We start from the raw sequence: 18,041 nt of genomic DNA, 5'->3' as shown, positions 1-18,041 counted from the left end.
GATTTGAGGTATTAGAATCGTCACTGGGAGAGAAAGACATGTACATGCATTATAAAGAAGCGATAGAAGTAAAGAAGGGCAGAAATGTAACATATAGGTAGTCTGTACCTGAGTACCTCCCCACTTTTAGTAGTTTAAGTATTGAGTTCTCCCCCATCAGCTTCAACAGGTCCCTCTAATTACACAACAACATTTGCACTTTGTAAGAGCTTCACAGTAAGGCACATGTAGATCCTTGTTTGTCTGTGCTTTCCAGAACCAATCAACTTGGTAAAGGTTCAGGTTTGGGTTAAAATAACGACTTCATAAAGGTTGGGGGACCTTCAACTCCTTGGTTAAACTGGGAAGTTAGATGGTTAAAACAAACCAGAAGAAAGAAATGGGAAATGAACAGCGTAGTCATGTGTTGGTTCTCCAATGTTTTGCTGAAGCATCACACCACCCGACCCCCCCAAACCCCCCCCCCCCCCCCCGGCAGACTTTGTCGCTCAATAATGTCCCTCGACTTCCTCCTCTTCTTTGAACGTACAGGAGCCATAATCCCAACGGCCACTAGGGGGTTTTGTCATACGTCATTATTGAGCACTTACTTAAACAACTGACGCTGTCATCCTTCTTTGAAGGACACTCTTCAGCTTGAGTCAACTTTGAATATGAAGAACAAAGCTGGCACATAGGGGGGAAAATAAAAATAACTGCCACTGAGTCCCTTCCTCTCTCTTGATATCAATATTGCAAGCTTGCGAGCTGGCGTACGCATGTCACCATCAGTGAAGCCTGGCAACAATGCCTTCAGGATCTCCTGCATTATTCAGAAAGCCCAACAAGCACTAGGGCTCTGCCATTATCTATTTAAATCTGAGCTCAGGCGTGTCCCACTGAAAGCGTGTACTTGCACCACCACATGCCCCGCTTACAAGAGATAGAGAGGGCTGTAGAGTGGAGGCAAGGGACTGGTCGATGTAAAAGAGGTAGGAAAACATGTAGAGGGAGAGAGATGGGGAGGCTGAAATGTTAATGTTGGGAGGCGGGGGGCTGGGGGGTGGAGGGGCGACAACATGAGGACAGAGGAGGAGGAGGGAGGAGTTTAGCAAGACAGCTATTAGGCAAATGTTGTGAAATAAAAATAAGAAAATGGAGGCAGGGTAAGAAGTGATGGAGGCTGATATGAAGAGGGCATTAGGGAAATAGGCAGAAGATGAGATGGGGGAGGAGTGGAGAGAATGAGATGATGAATGAAGCTAAGAAATAAGGGAAGGAGGAAGAAAAAGGAAGGAAGGAGGAAGCATGAAAGGGGAGGAAGGCAAAGTGAGGGGTAAAAGCCAAATGACAGGGATAGAAGACAGGAAGGGAGCCAGAAAAGAAGGAGCGAGGAGATGAAGGGAGGAATGAAGAACTGAGGAAAAAAGACACAAAGAAATATTAAAAAATGGTGCACCTTGAGGAGGGAACTGAGCTAAATTAAATGAATAGCTACCATATGATGTAGCATTTAAAAGCTACTCCTCTCTATCGTTTCATATCTCCCTCCCTCCCACTTCGCTCCCCACCATCACCCATTCATCAAATGACTGCCATCCCGTCATCCTCAGTCATCGACACAATTGCTCATCCAGTCCATTAGGCCAGCAATCCGCCTTCCTTTATTCCTGCTGTACCCTTCCTGCTCCTCCGCCCTCTGATCATCTTCAGGTAAAGCACATCCCTCATGTGGTGCTGGGAAAGCCATGCCTCCACCATAAAAACATCCACTTTTACAAGTCATTTAATCCGGCATCAAGTCTTCTAATGTCATTCCCATTTACTTGCCACCGGGGAGAGATCATTTCGTATCCAATCAATCAACTTGTTTCAAGGATTTTTCCATGAATCAGGCTGCATGTTCTTGAGTGAGTAACTTGTGATCTGAATGAGTGTTTTACTCACCAGCGTTTTCTGACATAGCAAAGCAAAAATGCAGCAGTGAATTGAAAGGAATGGATTAAAAAGGTGTGTATCTGCTCTAACATAAACTGGAAATGTTAGCATGGCTGGCTACCCAGCTTACTAACTGCAGAGGCAACCTTACTTTACTTTAAAGCCACGGAACATTACATTTGCTGACTACAGTATTTTTGGGGATTACAGGTTACATTAGAAGTGATCTTTTCAGGAATGAAACGCCTGCTTTGTGGGAGTCCCGGGTGCTCATATCTCCCTAGAGAATTAACAGTGTCTCTGTCATGCTCTTTATTTGGTATAGGAATGTTTACACAACTAAATTACATTTTATTAGAACATTTTACTTAATTTATCTAATGCTCTGTAAAACTAACCCATTGCTTAAATGACATGTATTTGCTCTGTCCTCCACACGTCACCGCTTGCTGACTTTCCACCTCGTACATGTGAGCTTTAGCCTCACTTTTTTAGCTGTAGATCATGTATGTATCCATCAGATAGTTGCTGTTATAAAGGCAATCAGGTGTTTTTACTTCTAATACAATAAGACACAGGTTTTTGCCCTCATTGAGACAAACTCATTAAAGATGTTTAATTTCTGGATAAAAGGAGTTGTTTTATGACGTTTTAAGAGAAACAGTGGGTGCCATCAATCCATGCAGAAAAAGAACAGGCAATGTTTTTCACAACTGCCAACTTCTTATACTGTATATCTCCTGCATGTAATTGTCATGGGAAACACAGAATGGGCAGAATGTGTGCATTCCCCTTGACAATTACTACACAGTTTGGATATACAGTGCACTCATCTCCTGGGCAGCGTTTCTCAAGCATACAGCACAGCAGGAAGCATGTTGAATATGTTGGATATTTTTAGTATATGGACGCAACAGAAGCACACACAAGAATGGAGTCATATTTTATCATACTATGTTACTAGCTGAACTCTAATACGCCCAATGAAACGAATGGCTGGGACTAAATGTCATCAATCATGAAATTCATCAATTCATCAATCATGGAAGAAGGCAAGATTGAAAACACACACACACCCACCCACACACACACACAAACGCACATTCCTCTGTCAATATATGAATGAACATATGCTAATATGGTTCCTTTCCGGAAGTGCTTGAGCCACAGACCTCAAATCAGCTTCTTTCCTACTTTGTTTCTCTCTCTCTCTCTCCCTCTCTCTCTCTCTCCGATTTTAGTATGAAATGCTCAGTGATGATTCTGCCGCAGTTCCCCATGCAGCCCATAATCATTGCAGCGCTCGCTCACTTATTCTGTCAGTCAGAGAGGACTGGAGAGGGCCAGCTGACACCCAACACCCACCCATCCTCCGCTCCACACATCCTCTCACAAACACACACACACATCAACAACCACTCAAGTAAACACTAACACAGGCGACCGAAGGCAAACAGACAACCCTGGCATACAAAGACACACATGCAGAAAGGCCAGCTCGCCTGGCTGGGGATGGGCAATGGACTTGGGCTTGGGGCTTGCTAGGGTGGAAAGGGGAACAATTTCATGCCCAAGTGCATCAGAGAAGAGTACAGTGGGAACACGAGCAAACATTTTTCCACCCAGATAGGTTACAGCAATTACCCTCGCCTCTTTAACCTTGCCGCTCGCCTGCAAGCTCTGTTTCAGGTCCCATCCACAAGACGATTCAAACACGGAGTTTGTATTGGAGTGTTGGGGGTGGGGTGAGTATCTTTCTCCCCATTACATCATTTTGAGTGGTCTGTAGATCAAGCGTGAGTGTGTACTGTAAGGATAGCTATTATGAGTTTTGGTTGACCCGTTGTCCTGCCAGAACAGCAGCGGGAGTGATTAAATACTCATCATTCAGGAGGGAAATGTGTCAACACAAGGCGCTAACTCTCCAGTAAGAGTAGCTTTATTGTAGCAACAATGGAGGTATGTATGAATATGAGGGGGAGTGCTGACAATTAAAGCGAAGTGTGAAGCATCCACATGAGTGTGTGCATGTGTGTGCGACTCCACCAAACCTGGATTAACAGTACAAGTCTCGCTATTTTATTAGTGTTTGTGTTGTTGCCAACACTCCGAGCCTGCCAACAGACACGCAGGAGGAGAAAGTGCCTTTGACACAGGAGAGAAGATTAGCATTAATATCACAACCACACTTCACAAAATGTCAGGGCGGTATTAAGCACAATGAGGAAAGCCTTAACCTGTTTAATGTCTATAGGAATATTATATTAACTATACTGACTTTAATTATTTTGCTCAAACACTGTGGACGTAGATGCACGAGTACCTCCCAAAGCCAATTTTCCGATTAAGGGTATATACGTTAAAGTTATGAAGCTTAGCTAAAGGAAGACTGTCTTCATGCTTAGCCTCCCGATATATTTTTTCCCTTTCCCCCTCAGCTGACTGCAGGCATAGAGTGAGACATTAAGTGTAAATGAAAGCGTCTTCTAAATTTCATCTGGGTACAAAATGCTTGAAACGACAAGTAGTAATGCCCAAGATACCCATCAGTGTGACACCATCAGCACGATATCATCAGGGTTATTTTCTCATACTTTGTGAAGCTGCTTCCAGAGCCACAGAAGGCATGACAACTGTTTTAACAGGCCAAAGATTTTTCCTCATAATGAGCCCATGTGTAAAATTGGAGGAGTGCTCTTTTAACTTTTCCTATACTATGATACAGTATCAAATAAATTGACTTCTTGTAAACTATTTAAGCATTTCTATCAGCTTTTTGATATGTGACAGAGAGGTGAGAGAGACCTGTAACAAATGTACAGAATAACTGACATTTTATTCCTATAAATGGGATATACTGCATGTAATGCAACTGCTTTACTTCAGTCAGCTGAGGTTTCTGGTCACTCATGGAAACCCATTGTTCCAAAGGCCCATTGTCTCCAATAATGAAACCTCAATGTCTGATGACACCCGCCTCATGTCTCTCTGATTGGCTAGTGTTCATTGATTGGTTAGGGTTAGATGGTTGGCTAGATGGTTAAGGTTAAAAAAAAATATCAGAGTCAGAGCCAGTCAGTAGGGGTGGCTCTTCACAGAAAATCGGTGGGAAAAGAAATAATGCAGGGAACGAGACTATGGGCTCTTCGAACAATGGCATCGCACCCAACTGGGGCTGTAACAGTTCATGTGTTCATGGGGAACCGTCTGTATGGGGACGGTCTGGTGCACGCAGACTATATGGTATAAAGATTGATGAATTTAAGCGTAAGTTTCTGCCTGCAAACTTTTTGCTGGTAGCAACATGTGCTGAGCAAGCTGAACCGCAATGCTCCATGTTAGAGCGGAGAGCTTGGCAGATTTAGTAGCAGTAACTAAAGGAAGCTGGAGTTAGCAAATTGTTGATTTATTTCAGAAAGAAATTGACATGACTCATGCCACTTGGATCACTGGTTTATAAGAAAAGCAACTGCTTCAGGTTACCTCTCCATATGGATCGTGTTCATGACTAATGGTTGGTCTACAGCAAGCTCGAGAAGAGCAGATTTTTCATCTACAGCAAATACTGAATCCAATACCAATACTGAATCTACTCTGTGTTTCCCCTACCAAGAATGTACCTGGTTATTTTAGCTTCAATAATGTCTGCAGCATCCACTCATCTCATCTTTGCCAGCCTGCGTTTCATAATGACAGTAATCTCCCTCCTTCCTTCTGTTTGGCTCTGTGAGGAAGCTACAGCTGCAGGACAGGCAACATTTTAAATGACTAATGTTACATCCACTGATTAACTCAAAGGTAAATGTTATACTGTTAATTACCACAGGGATATTAGCAGGCAAGTCAAATTAGACCATGAATCAGTCATGGTGGCTCCTTCAGAAACTAAGCTGAATATTACACAAGAAAAAAATTTGCATCTTGATTATTCAAATTGATATGCCCATGCCTCTTATCACTCCACCTGATCATCCAAGCTGACTTTCATCTCCTTAACAGTGAAGTTTATTTCAAATCTTCAGCTTATTATTATTAGGGGATTCATGACACAGCTGTAAAAGTTGACGGGTTGAAGTCTTGATCAACCACACATCTTTAAAAATCAACTCCATAAAACACATGGATGACAGAACATGGCATGCTTATATTGTGCATAAATGGCCACCACTCTCCTGGTTGTGTCTGTGAGAGCCCAATAAAACCCCCAGCACTGTAGCTGAATGCTCTTTTTTGATATGCAATATGCAAAATAACCTGTTTATGGCTTAACACTAAGTGTAGTTTATAAAAGTCTGGGTTGAGGGGGAAAGAGATATACAGAGGAGAGCAGAAAACATAAAGAGAGAGAGAGAAGCGGGGAGGGAAAGATGCTTTCTGCATACGTATACGTGCTTAGCCTGCCACTGCTTCCCCAAATTGTTCTCATCAGCAGCCTCCATTCATCTAGATTTGGAATGAATGCACTATATTAACATGGAGGGCATTTCTTTCAAATATTCCTCTGCACTGCGTTTCCGTGCAGCGGTCAGCTTTAGAGGCAACTGTAACAATATGAAAACACTCAAAGTCCTTCACCTTGTCATCCAGACCACTATTGCTTTCCCACTGACATCGCAGGATGTCAGCACAGAGCTTTGATATACTGTAGAGATGATAATAAAGTGCTTTGTTGCAAAGGGATACCCTATCAGTGTCAGTTTGTATTGGGGAAATAAAGTAATGGTGAATCTGATAGGTTTGACTCTCAGCAACTACTGATGGCAGAGAAATCTGATCTGTTCAATATTTTAAAGATAGTCCATAAACTATTACATTTCTCAATAATACTCAGTTTATAACTTCAAATAAAAGCTGCAAAATCACTTTCACACTTGCATGCTCTCTTGTAACAGGGAGAACGGTGCCTCTGTCATTCCCGCTGTGTGCCATGAATGCCTGTTCTTGCTTCCAACTTGGGTTTGCAGGTACGATCTCCTGCCTAAACTCTGTGTGATTCACAGGGTTTCCTTGTGGACAGATAGCTTTACTTGTTGCTAACATAATCGTGAACTGCTGCTAAGTGTAGCTGGTGTTAGCCAGTTGGCTCAGTTAGCCCCGCAGCTAGCTGACTCTGCCTGGACCAGAATGGGAACACGGAGCACTGGAGGATTGTTGGTGTTTAACCGCTAGCACAGGAACATTGATCGACCAGGAAGAGGAGGCCCAAAGTGGGGAATGCTGGTTATATATATATATATATATATCTCATCTGAAACCGTCAGAGCACCAAATTGCAAAAAATACCAATCCTTATATAATGCTGTTTCAAGTTAAAGCTACCCTTGTTTAAGCTTTCCGTTTAAATCTGGACTAACTTAGCGTTAGAAGTAATGTCAGAAAAGCTTTGCACTTAACAGGATGTTTGCACATGATGTCAAGTCACTGTTTTGTTGTGCGAACTGCAGATGGAGGGCCAGAAGTGATTTCCTGCGTAGGAACACTCAGAATGCTGATGTTTTGCATCATTTATGATTGCTCAGATCTATGAAACCAAGAAACCACGAGGAGCTTTTATTGAGTACCAAAAGTTGTTGTCCATAAGGGTTAAATGTATGGAGATAGATGTAAAACTACAAGCAACACACAAACAGCTGACCTCTGCAAGTGGCTAACCTAGCAAACAACCGCAACATAAACGCCAACATTCAGCACAGCGGTGCTGAATGTTTGCTGCTCAGTTAATCCACATTAAATTGCAGGTGAACGTAAATAACTTACCCTGTCTTGTTTCGCAACGATCCACGTCTTTAGTGGCGTTTCAGCCGACCTTTGCGAGTGGTTAACCTAGCAAACAACTGCAACGTAAACGTCAACATTCAGCACTGCAGCGCTGAAAGTTTGTTGCTAGGTTATTGACTCCATGACTTTTCATCTTGTGACCAAATACTTGTAAAACCTAGCATGCTAATATTCTAAACTAAGACGGCAAATATGGTATAGTACTGGAGAATGCCTGCTTAATATCAGCATGCTGGCATTGTCATTGTGAGCACATTCGCACTTTTGCTGACATGAGCATTGCACTCAAAGTACAGCCTCACAAGATAAAATCAACGTTGAGCACAATCAATCGATGATCTTAGGTCTTTGACATGACTAAATCAAAATATCCTTTCAGATATTGGACACTGAGTCACTTTGTGCCAAGAAATTCTTTGTTTCTCAAGTCATTATACAGAATAATGAACTGGAACCGCTAACAATTGCAGAGCTGTAGTCGTTCCGTGCACTATCGCGGATCTACAAGGTGTTGCTTTTCCCACTCCCCACATCTGTTTTTCTTCCACGAGAACAGAGTGTGTAAGAACCTCAAACAGACGACACTTAATCCTCATGCAGCCATCAAGACGGAGCATCATTACCGAGCCTCTTATGTGATGGTGAAAAGAAATAATGGGATTTGTGGAATGCGTGTTGATGCACCAAAATGAGCCCTGGCAAATTCAACCCTACACACTACAAGAAATATCCATCCCGCACAGCCTGTTCTGTTTTTCTTCCCTTGGCTGAAAATAACAAAATCAATTTTAAGGTTGAATGAGACTTGATAAGTCACAGTGAACCGTCATTTTGATAGCATCTTTCCTTCCTAATGTTCTGGATTTTCTGGTGAATGAAGAAGAGAAGAGGATTGGGATTCCTCCAAAATCTGCTTTCAAGAAGTTGCAGGGGTTTTGTTTGCTGTTTGGAGTTTTTATTTACGCCTCCAGCACAAGGAGTTATAATTAAAAAAGGAAATTTGATATCAGTCCTGTAATTCCTTCAGCATTTATGGCATAGTCTTTAGCTGTTTTTATGATAGTGTATATAAGCTAACAAACTAGGGGAAAAAATTCATTTCCACTGTAACAGCACTGTTTTTTTTTTTTGTTCACTGTCCTGTCAAACTGACCCGTTTTCCATTTAATGGACAAAATGAGCAGCGTGCCCTGCTAACAGAAGGACATGCTTCCTATGACAGAACATGCTGTTTCAACCACCTGGGAATGAGAACAGTTTTCCTCAGATCTCACAGATTCCAGACAGGAAAGTGGAGTTGATTGAGGGCGTCTCCATCAGAAATCAGCTTTTTCTGCAAACTGGGTGCGCCGGCAGGAAGCAGGAGGACACGAAGGGAGTCAGCTGGATACGACACATTCGCTCAGCCAGAAAATACAAATTTCATTTTGTAGTTTGAATTTTGAGGGAGGATGGGTTTGAGTACTCAAGGCTTGTGTGCTGCTTACCAAGCCGGGAGCCTTATGTCCTACTGTAGCATTAATAATTCATTACACTGACTCTGTAAACTACAGTATCTGGTCAGTCAATTAGCACTCCACTTTGTTATCCAATGATATTCGGTTTCATGTCATCTGGTTTTGGAGCCACATGGTGTTGAGTGCAAAGATGTTGCAGAGCCCTTTTATACAGTGAATCTACTCTCCACTGAGGCAACCCCCCACCTACACACACACACACACACACACACGCAGCAGCACACACATACACACACACTCACAAAGCAAGATACAGTCTGGATTCCAAGTAATCAAAGGCAAAAACCTTGCCATGTTCGTTCAATTAACTTCCATTACAGTAACACAGCTCATACGTACACAGTATGTGTTTTTACCCATTATTTCAAACAGTCATCCTTTACATCGAATTCCTCATGACACACCACAGGAAAAAAGTATCAAACCACACCTGCACGGTGTAATGGAGCCCTGCACTGTGCCTGATCCATCTAATCTTTACCCAAATGTTCTAACTACTAATAAAAATATAGTAAGGCGGTCCCAGAAGAGGGGCTGGGTTGCAGCGGCATGGCTGTAACATGCAGGGAAAGGGGCGGTAACTGAGATAATTCATGTGAAACCAGGGAGAATGCTTCTCCTTTCTCACAAGAGCGCCAAACGCGCTTAAAAGCTCGCCTCCTTTAATCACCCAAACATACACAGATAGAATAATAAATGTGCAGCATCCTAAACGACCCCTGCCTCGCCATCAGCACCCCCCTGGAGGATTCCTCGACCGGGGTGGTCCTGAGGTATCATCTCCTCTCTGTCCCGAGCGCCATGCTCGTCGTACGCGGTTCTCGTCTGATTAATTAAGCCGTTGTGCACCTCCGCTTCGTAGCTTACTGGAAACGCGATACTTTTGCAGCTAGCGTGAATTCCTCTCCGGGACATGCACACTTACATAGCTAGCACACACACAGATACACACGCATACACACACACACACACACACACACACACACACACACACACACACACACACACACACACACACACACGCCACAGATACACACAAGCGCGCTTTCACGGTCAGCGAACATTTACGCACGAATGCAACTCGGCGATAACCGTCACCTCCGAGTGCTTTTCTTGTTTGAACTGCCAGCCAAAGACTATTTGATATGTGTGTGTGTGTGTGTGTGTGTGTGTGTGTGTGTGTGTGTGTGTGTGTGTGTGTGTGTGTGTGTGTGTGTGTGTGTGAGGGGCACTCGCAAATGGCGCAACTTCTCATGTTTTTCCTGTCAAGTTGACACAGCTGGGACCCCCGCTGACAGCAAACCGACCATTCCCAGATGTTCAATGTTCGGCTGCACCAGTACAAACCAGTATCTAGCTGCTCTCTTCCCCGCGTAAAGACAAAAGCCACATGACAGCCTGCTCGCATCCACGGAGCGAGCGTTCAGAGAACATTTGCACAGGAGCACCTGCACCTCCAGCCTCCCCATCGCCCCCCTCATCCAGCCGCTTCATGTGTATCCTCACCTTAAAGTCGAGGCTTCTTATCTCACTGACCGTAATCTTCGCTGGAGTGACAGAAACACAAACACACGCCTATCCCGCGCAGCTCCCCGACCGCTGTGATGAGGAGGATGGAGGATGGAGAGACACCAGCGGAAAGCAGCGGTACCGCCTGCCTCTCTCTCTCTCTCTCTCTCTCTCTCTCTCTCTCTCTCTCTCTCTCTCTCTCTCTCTCTCTCTCTCTCTCTCTCTCTCTCTCTCTCTCTCTCTCTCTCTCTCTCTCTCTCTCTCTCTCTCTCTCTCTCTCTCTCTCTCTGGTTCACTGGCAGGGCTCCCCACTGAAATATTACCGCCAACCGATTGGTCCACGGGCTCCTGAGCGGCCCCTCTCTGCTGCTCTAGGAGGGGCCAAATAAAGCCGCGGGGACTGAGGCCAACACACCCCAAATGAATCAATTTTCCAAGCGGCTCAGCTATGATGTCCAGTTATTTTTTATTAAAAACGAGGGAGATATATATATTGATTTTACTCACAGACGGGCATGCATGCCACGTGCTTCCAATATGCGGTTGCATTTGGTCACGGTGCACTGCAAGTAAATAAATAAAACATTTCAAGTTAAATGATATGGCAAGAGTTTATTTTGGTGTTCAGTCTAATTCGCGACTTTGCTCTAAAATCATTCCTTCACACAGGCGCACACCATCAGTGAAGTACAGGCTATAAGTTACTCTGACGCCATACTGTGATATTTCCATCAGCGTAGCCGCCCGTTCTGAATACGCCATCACGTCACGCACTTCACTTAGACGGTAGCTGCTGTAAATGGGTCAGAGCAGAGAGAGAGGGGGGAAATAAAGACTCGTTTTCAATAAGCCTTAAGGCCATTTCATGATCGCATGAGTGTTTTATTGCGCTATTGAGAATTATATGGACCCACACTTGCAAATAATGACCTAGCCTACATTTATTTTTCCCTCAACTTTTCAGCTGAACTGCTGGGAATGGGCAAAACTGACGTGCATATGTCACATTACAGCATGTGAGGGAGAGAGAGAGAGGGAGACTGAATAGGTGTGCATGTGCGAGTGTGGAATCCAAAGGCGCTGCAGCCTCGGAGTGTTTTGTTTTTTAACGGGGAGCGTTACTTTCACAGGCGCTGCGCAGCGCCTTCGGTGTTAATTTCTCAAGATGCTGCGTAAATAAATTCAGCGATGCTGCTCCCGTAGAGACAGAACCAGAGACTCTCCGCAGAAGTCAGTGCACTAAGACTCACCCTATATAAGCTTCTTCATGTTCAACAGGAAAAGTCTTTTCATCTATAACCATCGTGCAGACGCTTTGGAGAAGAAATTGAGCACATACAGTACAAGATGCTAAATGACAGCTTATATTATCCTTCTCAGTTATGCTAAGTCAGTGAGGGATGTAGGCTATTCATGCAGGATTTATGCTTAAAAACACCTCAACTCAGCTCCCCCTCTTTCATTTGCAAAACAGAGTTTACTTCCCTTTCAGGCTTGATAAATATTCATGTTTCATTAAAGTGCTTTCAAATCGAATGTGACGATGAGGTCTAGTTTAAAAGAAATGATATTGTTTCACCATATAGCTTGTTTTCCTTGTGCTTTTCACCCACTGGCCATCACCCACACTTTAATTTACTGCCCCAGCACTTCTGAGGAGGATCCATCTTAAGCAATTGTTAAGAATGTTGTTGTCATAGGAAGTGATGGATTATAGTGGATTATAGTTCTCACCAGCATTTTAATGTGTCATCATTAGTGTAAAATAGTCCTGTTTATTTATTAATAGCAGTGGCAGCTGTGGGACACAAGCAGCTTGGTTACACTGCAGCCTTTGTTTTCAGCACCATGGTCAGTGACACTCATGCTGGCTACTGTGTGAGACAGTGCAGTGTGTGTGCATGTGTGTGTGTGTGTGTGTGTGTGTGTGTTCAACTGCTCCCACCAGACTATTGACCACTGGCATAAATGTGTTGACTGTCGGGATGAAAGTGTCAGCATGTCAAGTCAACCTCAGATCAGAGTTGAGACTGAGTCAGAATCTACTCTTGGTGTCAAAGTTTGGTGCTCAGTTTCATTGTCTTTGATTATGAAGTGACGTTTCAGATGATGAAGCTTGCTGGGAAGTGCTTAAGTGGGAAGGATCTGCATGCCTTCATACACACCTGATTCCACACGCACACACAGTGATTGCTGAAGAGTATATTAAGCAAACTCTGATATTTACTGCATCCACATTGGCCCTATGTGATATGTGTGTTTTACTCACTCAGGGTTGCATCAGTGCTTATGCAAAATATAGGAGAGAAAATCACGCTTTAGCTTATTAGCCTCATTATCCTTGTGGCGTCCCTTTCTCTTGTTGCCAGTGGCACACCATTTTCCTATATTTACAAGGCCACTAGGATGTAAATGTAAACTTGCTCTCTCTCAGCAGACGGCAGCCTAATGAATATTTATTGGTTCACTGGGTCAAGGTGTAATATCCACATTTTCAACACAACACAACACACGCCCTCACCCCTCATGTATGTGGCAGCGCATTCATCACCAGGCCAGAATCGTTTACAGCTCGGCCTTGCGCCACCTGCTTCACAGCCTGCCAGCAGATCTGTTTCTATCTTCATTAGCACTCGTCCGAACCACGCTACAGCCAGATGTCACAAGACCCTGACCTCAGCTCACTTCGAATAAAGTCAGCCCACTGGTTGCAGATCTGTGTCAGAAGAATTTAGATATTTTTCCCCTGCAAACCTGCTACTTCTCTGCAGATGTTGAGATTGAAGTCCTAAGTCACCATCGTCACAAGTAAATTGGAAATGCTATTTTCTGCTCCAGAAACACTGGCTGGATTGTTCTTTGGAGAGCCCATAACCCCCATTGTGTGATTTCACAGTCCAAGTGTTAGCGATGAAGGTGTTTCCCATAGGAATCAATCTTCTGCAAACAAATGAAAGTCAATTGCAAAAGCAAATACTAATCTTTCCCTGCAAGTCTAAGGTAAATTTAACTCTGCACCAGGATTCTCACAGATATTAGCATATACATGTGTGCATCACAGTGAGGAGAAAGCAGGGATGCAGTACTTTCCATTGCAGTAACGTACAAGTGCTAATTTGACATTGTGTGTTTGATAGGCACCTGGTGTAGTGATACACAATAGATGTATATTGTTTTTCTTTGTTCATAAACAAGTCAGTAAGGACAATTTATGAATTTCTGCATGTTACAGAAACCCAATGGACGGTGTTCCTTCTGCAATGTTTACCTGTGGTCAGAGTGCATTATACCCACTGGACAAAAACACATTGATCACCTTTGAAAAAAAAAAAAGTGCAACTCAATTGATCCCCAAACAAATGTGATGAGCTCTATCCATGGTTCATCCCCTTTGGGCCTTTTGATGTAGGGAAACTTGCTGAGCTGCCGTGTCCTCCTTTTCTAATAAAGCTGTCATCAGCTGCCAATGTGCACTTTCATGGCGTGGCTCCAAGCTGGCTGAGATCAATAGCGCCTGTCAGGGAGCGGTCCCTAGGCGTAATAAGGCTGGGAGACACATGGTAAGTAGACCACAGGGAGCATCCAGGCAACACTCTGATTGGATTTGGACCCTGATTTCAACAGGATGACATGACACTGTTTACACATGGGATAGAAAAAGAGAAGGAAAAGAAGAAAAGTGGACACACATAGATATAGGATAATGAGTATCCTATTACAGAATCAGAAATGATCTGAAAGAGGAGAAAGCTGATATAGAATCTATGAAATAAAGGGTATAGCTGTATTTAGTTTCTGTTGGCACAGTGATGATGTCAGAAGCTCTGTTAGGGTAGTATGATATCATTCTTCCTCCACTGGCCTACTAGGCTTTAGCACTATATATATATAAATATATATATCCATCACTTCAGAGGATCTACAGCTCTGCAGCTCTGCCAGAGTCATGCATATTTCATCAAACAACATGCAAGGCTGTGGAGCTCATAGCTCATGTAGCTCTTTGACATCTTTACTAACCAGGCAGCACTGATAGACACACACCGGTTTCCGTGCTGGAAATGAACTGTTAATGTGACAGACTGATAGTCGTGCTGTCCCATGCAAACACACCCCCACACAGCACAAACACACCATATTAAATCACGTGATGTGATGAAGTTGTGACAGTTTTTCTTAGTCGTGCAGATTAATTTTGCATGATTAAATATGACACAAGAACTTAGTGATTCCTCAAAGGCTTCGTGTGGACAATCTGCAACACAATCGTGGGTCGAGATAGGCATAGAAATAGGCAAATGTATTTTATATAAGTTAGTGCATCATTGCAAATGCATCTGGCATCATTGTATTCCCCACAGATAAGATGAAGGCAGCGGATGATCTAGGGAACCAGAGAGCTGAGATAACAGTATAATAAACTGATGATAAACAAGAATAATCCCTAGTCCACATGTACCTGGGAGTTTTTTCCTCCTTCGTTCTCAAAAAATAAATATATACACACAAGAACTGTTTCTCCATTCATATGAAAATGCAAAAACACAGTTTCCAAACTGACAGGTGGCAATATAACCCAAAAACCTTGTTGGTCAATCAGAAGCATGAAAAAAGCTGTGAGCAGTAGGCTACCTGCAACTACAGATCCAACTGGGTCACATCCAAAAACAGTGATGCTGGCTGTGGGGTCTGTCTTGTGGGAGTGTTGGATTATGTAACAGTGACCTCTGTAACACATCCTGATGTCTCGGTTCCTCAATAAAAGTGGAAGAGTAACTGTACATTCACGTGTGAACATGCAAAATGTCCTTGTTAGGAAGGTTAGCACCAGCCTCGTCCACCATTGCACAAAATCACCGCATGTAAACAAGAGATAACGGTGCACACTTTGTCATCACAAGTCAGAACTCTGTCTTTCCTGTGTACACAACAGCAGTGCAAACAGAGTGTCTGAATACCCTCACCCTGGAAGGAGTTTTATAAAAGGTTTGCTTTCTGTGACCTAAAACTGCACGGCAACCTGCAAAACCACACCGACGAAGGACAGACAAATCCAGACCAGCATTCCTTCAATAACCTCTGTTATAAGAGTATCTTAGCTCCTTTAAATGTGTTTGTATGTAGTGGGTGCGTGTTTGACTGGCAGAGAGTGATGGTGAGTGAAAGCAGACAGAGGACAAGGTTAGCGGTGAAGTTGTCACTGAATTAAGGCAGCAGCTTCTCAAGACCGAAGTCACACCCCTGTGTGTTGTTTCCCAACTGCTGGAAAAGTGAAGGGGGCATCAGCTAAGATTCTTGCCTTTGTTGAGGAGGTACTTTCTGCAGTGGAAAACCAAGTAGAGAGTCGTGGTGGCGCTGGAGGAAATGTCAGGGGGTCACTAAAGACATTAGAATTTACCGTTTCCTCTGGGAATCAAGAATGCATGGAATTTAACAGCAATCCATCTAATAGATGTCAGTACATGTCACTAAAAAACACAAATGTCAACCTCTTTGTGGTGCTAGAAGAAAGGTCAGAGGATCCCCAGCGACATTGTTATCCCTAGAGCCATGCTGCTAGCACGGGTTATCATAGGTTTTGACACAGTATTTTCAAAAATGAATATTCAATTCAGTTGAACCAGATAATATAAGTGAATAGAGACTGAGTAGAAGGTGTTTCATCCTTTTTTTTTTTTCAGGAAATAGTTGCAGTTAATCATTTAGCAAAGCGAGGTAGGGTTGATTTAACACTCTCCATTACTTATTCATGTGAAGAAAAACACAAACACGTCCATGATTTGTTGGCTGTCAGTATTTTCTTTTTCACAAGGGACCGAAGCTGCCAAGCAAATGGATCTGATTGTGTTGTTGTTTTAGCTTCTGTTTCATTTTAACCCCATGAGGATACACCTGCCTGCATGTTTTTATTTTGTACGTTTTAACAGATGAAAAAAGTTCCAAAAGATTTTTCATCCTCAAACTCTTGCTGTTTCAAACCTGTCTGTGAATACGTCTGCAATATTGAGTCCACTGATGTACACTCAGGACTGAATCGGTCCTAAAATACCACAGCTCATGTTTGAATGTGTGAGGAATTGATTGAGGTTGAAACTGGCAATTAGTTTCATTGATAACTGTACCGACAGGGAGGAACAGACTGGACACAGGAAGGCATAACACATCTCCTGAATGGAAACAGTCCCATTACTCTCTGTCTGCTGTCCTCACTCCCCTCCTCACCATTCATCTACGGATATAATGACCAAAGAAAGGGCAAGACGCTGATCTGTCAGGATGATTCACTGTCAATTTATTGGACTTTTTATAAAGCGCCACTCTGTGCAGCAGCCGAGTGGATGGACCCAGCCTCCTACCACTTCTTATAATCTCCATATTGACACATATGATGGTAGAGCACTGATTGGAAACGACTGTGAGGAGATGAGTTCGCAGCAAAGATTTTAATTTGACTGAGTGTGGTGTCAGGAGGTGATATCTGGAGTGACCATTAGCAGTTGGATTTGCACAGACTGTTATGGCATCTGATATGCTGTGAATATCATGCAGTAAATGCATTTGAATAAAACGCTTGTTTACAGTCTCTCACTGTTCCAGTTTCTTGGTGACTTGAGAGAGCTGTTGAGTTTAATGCTCATAATGCTGTGCAGCCCAGCTTGTGCCAACAGTGTTTTAAGATATGACATCCAGTCTTCCAGCTACCTCTTCCTTACAGGTCATACACCCTGTTTGCATCCTTCAGAGAAGAAAGGCACATTTTGAAAATCTGCATTTTTCTATGCTGCCCCTGAGACATGGCTCAAGGTTTTGCATTCTCTCTGCATGGACTCCCAATAAGTAAGCACAGAGAATATGAATTACAGCAGCATCATGGGCTTGTTTGAGATAGCTATAGCCACACATCGACAAACAGTCTGTGCACAGCCAGCCAACTGTCTGGGCCTTGACTTAAGAAAAACTCGACAGGCTGTAGACTTTCCAATAAGCACAAAAACATCAGCAAACAGAGCTCCTTCTGGTAACTGCATTATATATCTAAATGAACAGGTGAAATACCACGAGTACAAGTAGGTTATTTCCTCATCTATTAAAGCCTGTGTGTGGTATCAGTAATACACCACACTTGAATCACTTCAGTCACTTGAGTCGACCACACACCTCCACACACGCAGAGCTGTAACTTACAGGGAGGTGAAATCAACGGAATACATGCTAAGTTATGCGCTACCCTTTTATTAACTTAATTTGAGATGGGAGGAAGTACTCAAATAATTTCGGCTTACTTACACAAAAGCAGCAATAATAACACTGGCATTCAAA

General features: G+C 43.2%; 1 protein-coding gene across 1 annotated transcript in view; it reads right to left on the bottom strand.

Annotated features, from left to right (window-relative positions):
* Positions 1-10,838, bottom strand: part of dlgap3 (discs, large (Drosophila) homolog-associated protein 3) — a 108,884-nt gene extending 98,046 nt beyond the window's left edge. The window contains exon 1 of the mRNA XM_070983940.1: positions 10,719-10,838. The gene's annotated coding sequence lies outside the window, so the exon portion shown is untranslated. The remainder of the gene's footprint in view (positions 1-10,718) is intronic.
* Between the last annotated feature and the right edge of the window lie 7,203 nt (positions 10,839-18,041).

This window comes from Chaetodon trifascialis, chromosome 17 (assembly GCF_039877785.1).
Source record: "Chaetodon trifascialis isolate fChaTrf1 chromosome 17, fChaTrf1.hap1, whole genome shotgun sequence".
Lineage (NCBI taxonomy): Eukaryota > Metazoa > Chordata > Actinopteri > Chaetodontiformes > Chaetodontidae > Chaetodon > Chaetodon trifascialis.
This window is presented reverse-complemented; position numbering and strand designations above follow the sequence as displayed.